Source organism: Dermacentor variabilis, chromosome 9, assembly GCF_050947875.1.
Source record: "Dermacentor variabilis isolate Ectoservices chromosome 9, ASM5094787v1, whole genome shotgun sequence".
NCBI lineage: Eukaryota > Metazoa > Arthropoda > Arachnida > Ixodida > Ixodidae > Dermacentor > Dermacentor variabilis.
Genome location: NC_134576.1, coordinates 153,073,980 through 153,087,367, shown reverse-complemented (window position 1 = coordinate 153,087,367; position 13,388 = coordinate 153,073,980).

The window sequence follows — 13,388 nt, the reverse complement described above, 5'->3', positions numbered from 1 at the left end:
CTTTGCGCTCTTTCTCAACTGGTACAAAGCTCAAAAGACTAAACTGGACATAATCATCAGAGGAGCCTCTAAGCAGGCCTTAGGACTACCCAACCACACCAACACGGAACTTTTACTACAATTAGGTATCCACAATAGGCTAGACGAGTTAATCGAGGCGCAACGTCGATCCCAAGTAGAGCGGCTTACCCTCACGGAAACGGGCCGCAGCATTCTAACCAAGCTTGACATCACCTACCACCGTCAACATGGAGACAAACACCCAATAGGCTCCTGACAGTGGAGTTTCCCGGAGACGGCCGCGCCACCTGTAGCGTCGAAAGCGCAACTCTGGTACTGATAGAACTTCAGTCGACGGCGTAGAATCTATCTGGCGCACGTATTGTTGTTATTACTGCGTGTGATTAGAAACTTCTGAACCACGTGCGCCACCGTCCTGCGGGCGAACGTTCTCATACCCCTGTTTTACGATGGCAAATGTGCAAGACATCAATAACAGCCCAGGAAAAAATAGCGTGGGTACGGCGGTACTGCTGCGTCAAAGACTGGAACGGCCGTGCAGGGCTGCCTGCTCTCCGACTGTACAGATTTCCTGGCCGGCCGTGGTTTTGTGCTTGCGCTTCCTTCCTGGGGGATCGCACTAGAAATTATTGTGGCCAGTAGACTGAAGTTTTTGGTCGAGAAAGAGTCTTGCCGGGCAGCCGACTTATATTTTTGCAAATTATCCATATCCTTAAGAGCTATTTATTTTGCTGTACGAAGCGTACTGCGTGGTAGTTGCAGATGTTCTGGCTTGCGTGAGTCGCTGAGCACTTCACGCTGTGTGACTCTGCTTGGGTCCAGGTTGCCGAATACGGTCACCCGAGTCTTGGCGGCCGGAGCGGCTCAAGGTCGTGCCGGTGCCTCGGCAGTTGTGTACTCTTAGACAAAGGTAACCCCCCCCCCGCCCCCCCTTGGGGTGTATATCTGCCACACAACGATAATCGTCATCTGCCTTGTTCGTGTTTCCTTTCTTGAAAACGCCGCGCCCGCTACTTTCCTATCGGGAATGATATGTCATGCTGATAACGCGCATGCCGTTCGTTACTGGGAAGTGCCGGGCTCCCAGCGTTAAAGAAAGGAAATGTGGACAAGAAAGATGACGTTTATAGTTGTGTGGCAAGATACAACCCAAAGGGTGTAATTTTGTTTTAGAGTGTAAACAAAGCACTGCAGTTGCTTGGCAGAACATAGCAGTCTAATAACATTTTTGTGCAAGTTGTTTAAAAGAGCCTTTTAATAATTCTAAAACATATGGCGCCCATCCTCCCTGGCAAATGAGGCTTTGCAAGCGTGTCACAACAACAGCATGGAAGGACACATTTTGTCTGCGGTAACTCAAATGGTTGGATAAGAACACCTACGCCTAATGCTTAATAAGCTCAGCCATGCCTGCACACTCAATTGAGCTGCTTGATCAGAGCATAATATTATAACATAACAATATTATAGTTGAGTGTACTCAGGCCAGAGGTACGCTGCATTTGTGTTCGTCTTGCTGGGAGTGACACTTCGCCAGCACAGTCTCACCGGCGACTTCTTTCACGCTGTGAACGTGCCCGGCAGCGTAGAGCTTTTCCCCTTTACGACGAATGGCAGGGCGTATCCGACCGTGTAATCCTGAGATTCGTCTGAAACCACATAGCAAAACTTGCGCCATTTGTTCGTTTCAAAACAAGCATGAACATGCGATCACGTTGACAGATCCGCGTGGGCAGCGTGAGTAGCGTGGACCGTCAGTGTCAGTTTTGACGGAAGGTGCCGCAAGAGGCGCTGACGATCGCTGCCCGGACGCGCCGCCTGGGCAGTGTCGGGAGCGTATACCACGCGACATTGAGCAATGGACACACGTCGACCCTATTCCCAAAAACATGCACTCAGACCACAAAAAAGAACGCAGGAAGGCACGAGCTACCTCTCTCATCAAAGCTTATGCCAACACCGCGGGCGTCATCTTCGTCGACGCAGCTGAGTACCATGATGGACGGCGCTTTGCGGCGGTTACCACAGCGGGCGGCTTGCTTCGACATGCTGCCAGCATAGCCACCCAAAATAGCCACCCACTTCCTCGGCCGAGACGGCCGAGGAAGTGGCCATCACCCTGGCCACTCTTGACCCAGCCTGACACACCATACTGAGCGATTCTCGCGCAGCAATCAACAACTACATCAAGGGTAGTATTCCTCAGCAATCACTCCGTGTTTTACAACAAGCCCCGCATTGGTCTGAATATTAAATCACGCTCGTCTGGATCCCAGCACACGCCGGCGTTGTCCACTCGCACCCCACCAACCTCAACGAGGTTACACACTCCGTAGCACGAGGACTAGGCAACCGTGCTGGAGACCTTGCAGGTGCACCCGCAGGACGCGACCGCCTTACAAGATACAACGACCTGGTGAAGTCATTTTACCTCGCAAGAAGAACCTTCCCCACCCCTCACCGCAAGTTAAACAGAGCACAGGCAGCCACCCTTCGCCTGTTACAGACCAATACATACCCCTCCCTCACACGCTGTCACATCATATACCCCGACATCTACGTGAGCCAGACGTGCAAGATCTGTAAAACTCAATCAGCAACACTCCCCCACATGCCATGGGAGTGCAAACATCAATACCCAGACCTTAATCCCGTGACGCTCTCGTCGAGATGGCACGCCGCCCTGCGCAGCTCCCATCTCGACGACCAACCCTGGGCGACTCAGCAGGCTTACCAAGCGGCGAAGAGGCAAGACCTCGAAGTCCCATTGTGGGAGGCCTAGCCGACTAAACGGCTGGTGCTCATTAATGTTCTCTCTGTCTCTCTCCCTCGCTCTCTGGTAATCGGCATCAGATGTTTCTCGATTTTTTTTTGTTTTTAGTTCAGACAGCTATTAGGCTGACGATCAACGTTCTGATGCAAAACGTCAGCATTTAACGTATTCTGGGAGTGGATTGCCCCGTAAATTCTACCCATATGGGGCCGTAATTGTGAAGCAAATGCATGTGACAAGCAATATTTAACGTAACCTTGACACAGAAAAGCGGTGGACAAAAGTGTTTAATGGACATCAAAAGTTACAAATGTTCCAAACTAGTATAAAAAAATCTAAAGATATGTCATGTTAGGAATGGCCTGCCGAGATGCGGACCTGCAAGCTATTTCAGCCCGCTGCAGGTGCTTAGACCGACCCGCGGTGGCGGCGCCCTTCAGAGAACGAGCGAGGACGACAACGCTAACCGACCATGCGCCGCGTTTGGAGGATCGGTGACGACAGCAGGGCTGGCCACGTTTGGCGCCCTGTGCATTGTTGGTTAATTTGCCGGGTCGTCATGGTCTCTCTGCGGCAGGAAGAGCCACCCTGGCAAAAGGGTGCTTTGCGATACGGAGGCCCCAGGAATCGTCACAGTCTGCTCACACACGTGGCGACTACAGGAAAAAGGCAGCTCTGGAATTTAGCGGCGCCGGCTGGGGTCGGGTCGGGTCAATGCGTCACCAGACTACGGGGACGCAGGACAATGGATACCACGACGACTGCGCTGCAAAGGTCGTCTGCCCTCGAGAGAGCACTGAAACCTATGCGGCACGTGTGTAAGCCCTCCTCCTCCAAAAAGGCGTGTAGTCTGCGATGACGTCGAACGGAGTGTTTATAAGCAGCGATTGTCGGCTACTAGAGTGTGCTCGTCGTTGTGATCTGTGCTCGTGAATGTACTCGTGAGCTGTGTGCTCGTTTGCTGTATGCTTCGTCTTGCAGGCTCCATTTGGGAGCCGCGCTAGACTGTCGATGTATGTCTTGTTTAAACTGTAAATAATGTAAATAAATCCTGCTCGCCTAGTCCTGCCGGCCCAAGTTCCTCCGATCGTCCTACAAGCCCGACTCCAAATCTTACAAATGGCGGCAGCGGCGAGATCGTCCGACAACTCCTACAACTGTATAACAGCGGTGGGATCGTCGGACCAAATCCTACAGTCAACAGTGATGTTAAAGGCTGGTTATAATACTGACTGTCTCTAGTTGCGCAGACTAATTTTCAGCATATACGCATCACTACAATAATTATTCTAAAATGCATGGTGTGAGTTATGTAGAGCAAAATGTCTGCCGTTTTGCCGAATAGAGAGTGCTTCATGAAGTCTTTCTTTAAATGAGTTGAACGATACAATTGAAGATACCAAACGATACCACGGCAATTAGTAATTCGGTGACAAGCTTATATGCAAGAGTAATTGTGTATGAAAATGTTGTTGCTTTACTGTGGACGTAACATTTTTAAAGAAAAATATTTTCGCTACTGGCGTAATGCACATTCTACGGACACGGGAAAGAACATCTTGACCAAATACAGACAGATACGGCTTTAGGTACATAGGTTCAGGGGAAAGGTTATCTATAAGTGCTACATTTAGCGACTTTCAATCAACGGTAACAAACATTCTAGAGTGAATCTGGCTTTTAAAAATGAAATAGTGTCGACAAGTTCCTTCAGGAAGATCCAAAACGGCAGTTCTTGAGCAAAAGTTTGTCGTGACAAAAAGAAAAGGGAGGCGTGAAGCAAAACGTGTTCGATTACCTCCGAAAAGGTATGGATGACGGACGTTTTTAAGGTAAAATAATCGCATGCCCAATTGTCGCACAAACAAATTCACACGGCTCAGGTCTCCGTTCTCAAGCGGAAAGAAAAGGTTGTCCCTTCTCATGGCTTCCCATGATGAACGCCAAATAAAACATGCAAATATTCTATGAAATGCCTGAACACGAATACGCGAGCAGTGCAAGACCTTCAGAACATAAAGAAGCTTGGAAGCGAGAAATATATTGCATGCCTTAGCTCTCGCAAAAATGGAGTGCACGTCCCTGCCAGGTTGTCACCTTTCGACGGATAGTGCTTATCGTGGACGTCCAATGAGATCCGCTATTCCGGAAGTTACGACAGGCACACCAAGGTATCGCGACGGAGACTGGTTCCAATGAATATTCGCGAATGCAGAGAGAGTGAGCACCCACATGCCTAGCCAAAAGCTCCTACTTTTGTCAAAATTTACACTAGCTCCTGCAGTCTCACAGAAACGCAGGGTAGCATTTATTGCCTTGGTAATGCTTGGCTTATCGACATAAAAGAAGGCAATGTCATCTACATAAGCTAGCACTTTAATTTCCTCATCAGTATACTTGATCCTTTAATGCTTGAGTCAAGCACGCTTAAGCAAAGTGGTTCCAAATATATAGCGAGGAGTAAAGGCGAGAGTGGACAAACCTGACAAACTGATGACTGTACCTGTATTATATCTGATAGGGTGCGGTTGACAATTAACATTGTAATGCAATGTTTATAACAAACTGGTTTACCATTGTACAATACATCCCCTAACTGAACATGTCGCAGCAGTTGGAACGAAAAATCGTACTGAACCGTATCAAATGCTTTGGCGAGGTCGATCTGGAGAAGGAGTTATTTGATCCAAACTGCCCTCTATGCACTTACGGACTGACCGTCCGATATGAACATTTGTCTGTATAGAGCATCCTCGAATTCCGCATGTTTGATGGTCACCTACTAATTTAGTAATGACTGTCTGCAAACTATTTGTCAGTACTTTTGCAAATATATTGTAATCAACGTTACATAACGACATCGGCCTTTATCCGTTTACTCTCTTTATTACTTCACTATCACTGCTCTTTGGTATTAAGGTTGTGTGGCCCTGATAGAAAGACGGAGGAAGCTCACCCTATTTATACGCTTCCTCGAAAAGCTGCTCAAGAAAAGGACACAGGAATTCCTGAAATGTTATATAAGATTCAGCACTAAGGGCATCGGGGCCAGGCGTCTTGTTTTTCTGCAGAGTTCTGACGGCAAACTTAATTTATTCTCGAGTTATTGGCCCATCAACGCTCAGTAGACCATCTTCTTGTAAGTGTGACATAAGGGAAATAAACTGATCAGATTTTTCTTCGTAACCATTCGGAGGCTTAACTGCAGTGAAAAGATTTTTATAATGAGCTTCAAATACAGTTATTATTTGCAACGTTTCTGTGTATATGGAACCACCAGAGTCAATTTGTAATATTTGCTTGAAAAGCGTGTATCGCTTTTCATCACCGAGAGCCCTTTATGTGGGCTGCTCATCTGTGAAGAGAGTTGTGCGTGAACGCACCGCTGCTCCTTTGTACACTTCCGTCTCGTATTTCTGTATTTGTGCGTGAACTGTATTTATCTCATCGCTATAGAACCCTGGTTCCTGGCTTTCGAAAGCGTGCAGCTTCTGAAGTAGATCATGAAGGTTATGCTTACCAACATTTTTTCTTTGAGACAGCTCACATGAAATGGCAATCGCCTCATTTTTCATTCTATATTTGAACATTTCCCATTGAGCCAACAACGGAAGCTGTTGACATTGTGTTGTCTCTAGGAATAACTCGTTTACTTTGTTTACAAAACTTTGCTCTCGTAAAAGTTGTGTATTAAGTTCCCACAGTTCCCAATTTGGAGAAAACTTGCGTGAGAAGAAGTTTGGTTCGACATAGTCGCACTGCTGCCTCGCTTTCTAGTATTTTTGTATTTTTTCGACGTTTTGACAAATAGAATTGTCAAAGACGTCGGACGACTCGCCAAGATACCTTCCCTACCGGAGGCGTGGGGGGCCTTCGCCTCCCGTTGCTCCTATAGGAGCCTGCAGAAGAGCCAAATCTGGTAGCGGCGAGAGCTCCGTCATGACTACGCCTTACCTGACACAGGGCCAGAGACAACCGACTGACCCTGAGAGCAACCGTGAATGTAAGCGATATAATGCTACAGAAACCATCGACGAGTCTACGCTTATTGATGATTGTGACATACCTGACATCACAGATCTTGACGATGAAGGCTTCAGGCTTGTGCGTTACCGCAAGGAGAGGACTGTCCGAATCCCAGTGATTATTACCCCTGCCACAGAAGGAGCCGCCCTGAAAAAAGTTAATCCCATTGTTCTGTCTACGGAAATTGAGAAAATTCTTGGCGCACCGCCAGTTAGGCGCCGATTTACTGCTCAAGGAGCACTGCTTCTAGATGTCGAGACAGAAGAGCATGTGAACTCCCTTCTCAATTGCAAGTCAATCTCAGGGATTGCAATCTCAGCACGAGTGCCCAATTCGCACCTGCAAAACACGTGTATTATTAGAGGAGTACCGAAGCGGTACACTGATTAGAAACTGTTGGAATACCTAAAGCCACAAGGTGTTTACCATGCAAGGAGAGTCACGCGACGCGTCCAAACTTCAGAATTCGATTGGGAGTCCAGGCGAACCAGCACCGCGGTTCTTACGTTCGCTTCAAACACAGACCGTCCAGAGAAGATCAACTTGGGCTTCACAAGACACGAGACCATCGACTACGTTGAGACACCAGCTCGGTGCTTCAAGTGTCAGCGCTACGGACATGTGGCCAAGTACTGCCGGGGTGAGCAGCGGTGTAAGAGATGTGAAAGACCGCATGATTTCAAAACATGCGCGTGCAGCGAGAACTTTCTTTGTGCAAACTGTAGTGGTGGTCATCCAGCTAGTTATAGCAAGTGTCCTGAACGGGCGGCGGCAATAAAGCGAAAGAAAATGTTTATCTTGGGGCCAACAAAAAAGGATGAGAAAAATATGACAAAGAAAAAGACGGAGAGTCGCAAAGAGTCAGACGAATTCCAATGGATCTAAAAGAGTGAATCTGATTTCCCAAGCCTGACGCCTTCTCCAGGAATCCAGGACAAAGTGGTGCCATCGCGCAGCGGACCGGCTAAAGCAGTCAAATCAATGAACAGAGGCCCCGTAGACGAGAAGGCTGCTGAACAACCGGAACAGCGAAGTTATGTGTCTGCACTGCAGCGACCCCAATCGCCTTGCGATGAAAAAAACACCGGAGGAGGACTGTCAACAGGTGCTACGTGCTCTCTTCAAGGCCTTGCGATCACACACAAAGTAGATGCCGACGAGCTCGAAGTAATCCTGGCTCTCGAGTCAGTGATTCTAAGCTCTGCCTCTTCTTAAAGCACCTAGCAATATGGATGCGGTCACGACGCAATGTTCACCATCTCGCCGAAAGGGGGCCACTTATTATGCAATGGAACTGTGCGGGTCTTGCGTGCCATTTACCTGAACTGTCGCTTTTCTTACGCAACATGCCTGTGCCAATATTGGTCCTGTCCGAGGCTGGTCTTCCAAATTCCTGATCAATTGCCGGTTACGTCGCATATGGAAACCAAAATATTCCGACATTTCCGAACGGAAGCGCCAAGCTATATGACAGACGCGAAATACCACATTACGTTCTACCAGTTCAAGACCTTTGCAGCATTGCTTTGGAAGTCACTGCTGTAGAAGTTCGGCTGGGAAACCGAAGCCTCAGTGTGGCCTCCGTATATGTGAGCTCTCGTCTGAAGGTCTCGATGGGAGAACTTATAAAAGACTTCTGCAGCCGCTGCCCAGCTCCGAAGATTATATGTGGGGACTTCAACGCACACCATACTCTCTGGGGCGACAAGGCGATTGATGCACGTGGGAAGCAAATTGTCAGTGCTTTAGACACCGAGGAACTCTGCGAGGCAAATGAAAATATTGCCGACGATTACGTTACTTCCTAATGCGAAATTTGAGCGCAGCAAATAAGCTGTTTCACCTTTTCGATAGATTGAGGCAAAGAAATCGAGCAACACGTGTATGCGCTATCACAGAATTTTTTTTTATTTTTCACACGTATTCCTTTAACAAAGACTCCACTAACAGTTCTTGACAGTCATGAAGGAAGCTTTGTGGTCGGAGAAATAGACTGATATATGTTCGACTTGGTACACCAATGCTTGATTCTCAAAGACGAGATCTATACAAGTGCCTCGCGAGGTTGTCACAGCCGTGGGACGCGTTACGAGCGAGAGGAACGGGATGTTCTCCCGCATAAGTGTTAGGAAATTGCTGTTTGTCTTTATGTCAAGCCGCCACCGATCTGGCTCTCTGATTGCCACCGCACAGGGCGAACGGCAGCGGCAATTTCGGCTCGGGCGGTGCACATATACACATCCGCCGCCACCGATCTGGCTCTCTGATTGCCAGCGCACAGGGGTTGCATTGGAGGAGGAGCGAAGAAAGGAATTAAGTTCGAGCCGGCGCTTTGACAACCGGAGACTCGCAGGAAGAGGGGGGAGGGGGCGGCGTGTACACCCAGCGGCAAACGATGGGGGCAGAAGCGCGCGCAGCAAGCGGACAACACGATAAAGGGAGGAGGGAAGAGATAGCAGCGACTGACTGATGCCGCTGACGCCGATAGTGAGTCAACCCCAGCTGCGGAGTTGGTTTCAGGGACAACGAATAACCGGCGCGTCGGCAACTGAAGAGCACCCTATCCGCCACACAAGAACAGGGGGGGGGACCCTTTCCTCCTCTTTCTGCATGGCGGCGACGGTGTTCTATGCAGTCACGTTATCTTGACTCTCTAGCGGCGTCAGCGGCATCCAGCGGTATCAGTCGGTCGCTGCTAGCGCTGGGGGGATGAAAGGGGGGCGGAGCTGGTTACGAGGCCGACGACGACGCCGACGCGAAACCCAGGAACGGATGCCAAAGAGCTGCGCTCTAAAACAGCCGACGTTCTTTCGACCACCGGCCTCATACAGTGTCATTGACTTGACATTAGACTCATCGGACATCCTCGAATCGTCAACGACGAGTAAAGATAGAATGAGCAGCGGCCATTTTCCTGTCTTCGTTAACATTGCTGGATATAGAACCAACGGCCGAAGATCCTGTCCTGCGACGCATTGGGTTACGTACAGGGACGGCCTAGGCGAATAATCTGGAGACCTGTTCGCGGACATGCTACGTAGCAAGAGCTTAGCTACCACTGAGCTGAAGCTACCCGACCGCTTCCCCTCTCCGGATCTAAAGCTCAAAAATCTATGCGCTGCTCGTAGAAGAGCGGAACGGAGGCTGATGAGGACGAAGGGCGACCCAACAATGAAGACTATATATAACAGGATGAACGCAGTGATTCGACGTTACACAAGGAAACTAAGAAGAGATCAATGGGCAACATTTTGTGCAAGCCTATCGGTCTTCACGCAAGTTCCAAGGATATGGCGGTTCGTTAATAACGTTGCGGGAAATTTTCGACCAAACAAGCCATTTGAAGCCCTAGCATTGAAGTTACGCAAGACGCTCGCTTGTGTTGCGAATGCCTTTGCTGAAGTATACTCTTCCGGCAAGTCAGCCGGCACAACCAACCCGCCTCCGCCGCTATCGTCGTCTCTAATGGATGCTCCTTTCACACTCAGAGTTGGAACTAGCCATGAGCAGCCTCCGACGTCGCTGTGCGGTGGGACTTGACTTTATCAGTAATCAGATGGTGACTAACCTATCGGTTGAAAGACGACGTGATTTGCTGGCCTTTTTTAACCAAGCGTGGGCCAGCGGGGGATATCCCACATTTATGGAAAGTAGCATGGGTGGTACCGGTTCCGAAGCCTGGAAAGAATCCTGCAGCTCTGGACTCATACAGACCGGTATCATTGACCTCCTGTGCAGCGAAACTAATGGAGAAGATGGCGTGCACAAGACTCACTTGGTATGTCGAGCAGGGTAGAAAACTACCATCGTGCATGACTGGGTTTCGGCAGCGTCTAAGTGCTCGAGACAATGTGCTGGACCTGCTAAGCCCCATATAACATTATAGTGCGGATGGCCTGTCGACGCTTGCTGTTTTCATGGATGTTTCCAAGGCTTACGACTACGTGTCTCAAACCGTCATCATCAGCCAGTTACATGTTATAGGCGTCAAGGGTCATCTCTTGCACTTCATACACACGTTCCTCAATGATCGTCACATCAGAGTTCGTCTTGGCGACACTTTGAGCGATGAAATACGTGTATTTCGTGGCGTGCTACAGGGGAGCGTTTTATCTCCCTTATTATTTAACATCGTCATGACTAGCCTCCCAAGAGTACTAAACCATCGAACACCAGTGAATATATCTATATATGCCGACGATATCTGCATATGAGTCTCCGGCTACCAGCACCACCGCCTCGCACGAATAGCCCAGGGAGCAGTAAATGCCATTCAGGGCCACTTGGCAACGATCAGATTATCACTATCAACAGAGAAATCATTATCCGTACCATTTCTTGGAGTGAAAAGAAAATATACACGCTTGACGCTGAATTTGGGCGAATACCAGATTCAACAAGTCACCAACGTCCGATTTCTTGGCGTTACCTTAGACCACAGGCTACTCTGGCGCCGCGGTGTTGACCACGTTTTGGCGTCATCGTCACCCAGGCTACATGTGCTCAAGCGAGTCGCTGGCATACGCTGGGGCAACCGCCCGATGTCGATGCTACGGCTACATACAGCGTTGGCTACCAGTCGGATCCTATATCAACTACCTCAGATGTCGCCCTCAGATAGCCAATACGAGCGCTTAGAAGCCATCCACAGAAAAGGTATTCGACTTTGCCTTGGAGTCTCTCAGCCAGCATCAAAGTAAACAAGAAAGTGCTCTACGAAGCTGAGTCAGGCCCTCTGCGACTTCAGGCTTCCCAAGCTCTCATGATCCAGCTACTACGATTGAGTGAGTCTACGCCCGGCAAAGCCCTATTACGACGTATAGGTAACAGGCCGCGCTCACATTTTTATGCAGCACTGAACACGCTTCGCGTCTTAGTCTTGCGCTGCTCGAGACAGAGGGAAAGGATAGAACCACCCTGGACATTCGAGGACATGCATCACATGCAACTTGAGTGTACCACGATTGCAGTCAAAGAGCTGCATTCTATCTGCAGAAGCCAAGTCACTAGTCCTGGAACATTTGAACACGACTTAGCCGCATCACCTACAAGTATACACAGATGGCTCTGTCAAAGCAGACGAAGACCGCTGCGCAGCTGCATTCTATATGCCCTCTCTAAGATATACGTGGTCTGACCGTCTGGACTGTATAGCCTCGTCGACAGTTGTGGAAGGCGTAGCGATAGCTTCTGCTCTGCGCAAATTAGACTGTGCCTCCGCAGAATGTGGTTGTCCTTATGGACTCAAAGGCCGCGTTACAACAACTATGCCGTGGTCTGCCATCCGTCAAGTTCCCACGCAAATCACTAGCCATCGTGAAACAACTCAACTACAAAGGATTTACAGTAAAGTTTCAGTGAATTTCCCCCCACATTGGTATTTCTGGCAACGAAAAAGCTGATGCGCTTGCATACGCAGCGCTCTATCATCCTCCTAAAGTCAAGGCTCCAAAGAGTAATCAGGTGAACAAATCTGACATTTGAAATCACTTTGGGTCGCTTTGGGTTCCACCGCATATGCCCTACGTAACCATGAAATTTCACCGAGAGGAAGCCTCACTTCTATACCGAATAAGGACAGGATCTGCTAGTACACCGGCCTGGTTATTTAAGACGGGGCGAATCATTTCTCCGAACTATACGGCATGCAACGAGACAGGAGACATTGAGCCCTTGTTATGGTCCTGCCAGAAATTCCAAAATGAAAGGGACGCTCTCCTGAAGAATATGCAAAAGAAAGGACCTTCCGCATGAGTGCCTGCACAACCTTATATTTCCCGAGGGATCATTTATAACCCGCAAAGAAACGTCAAGTCTTCTTATCGAATTCTTAAGAGAGACTGGTTCGATGAACATATGGTGAAACCCTTCAGCGGTATTGTAAGAGACGCTCGGGCGGAGAAATTGTTGGCCTTGATCGCCAGCCTAAACCCACAAGTAGCTACAATTCACCACCACCAGCACCACCACAGAAAACTTCCGAAACTTTTGGGGACCCCATGAAACAGCTACTAAACAGTAGTCTGTGAAAAATATAGGTTTCACGGCGTAGTTGTGAATGTGAGACCGTCGTCGAAACGTACACACGATCAAGTCGAGCATGAGAGACGCCTTGAATATGCGTAAACCGCACTGAAGAAGGTGTGTAGGCTCCCACGTCTATTAGATTGTGATCTTCCGTTAACGGATGTAGGGAAGTAGCACTTGCATCATAACGATTAGTTAGATATCAGTGACCCCTGGAATGACAAAAACAGTTGAAGTCTCCAAACACTACCAAACCTCTGTCAGTATCTAGGAATGGAGCAAGAGAGAGGAAGAAAGACTTCCTGGCCACTCACTTTTGAGGGAGCATAAATGCAAATAAACCGCCAATTATGGGAAATAAAAGAGAGGTCACAGCGTATAAGGCGGCCTTCCCCATCAACACATAGCGATAATGAAGAGTGATTTAACTGCTTTCTAACTAACAAAAGGCATCCAGCACAAGCACCACATGCTTCGCTAATACACATCGCGTAATCTGGTTGAAAAGTTTGCAGCGCAAGGTTGACATCACTAGCAGACA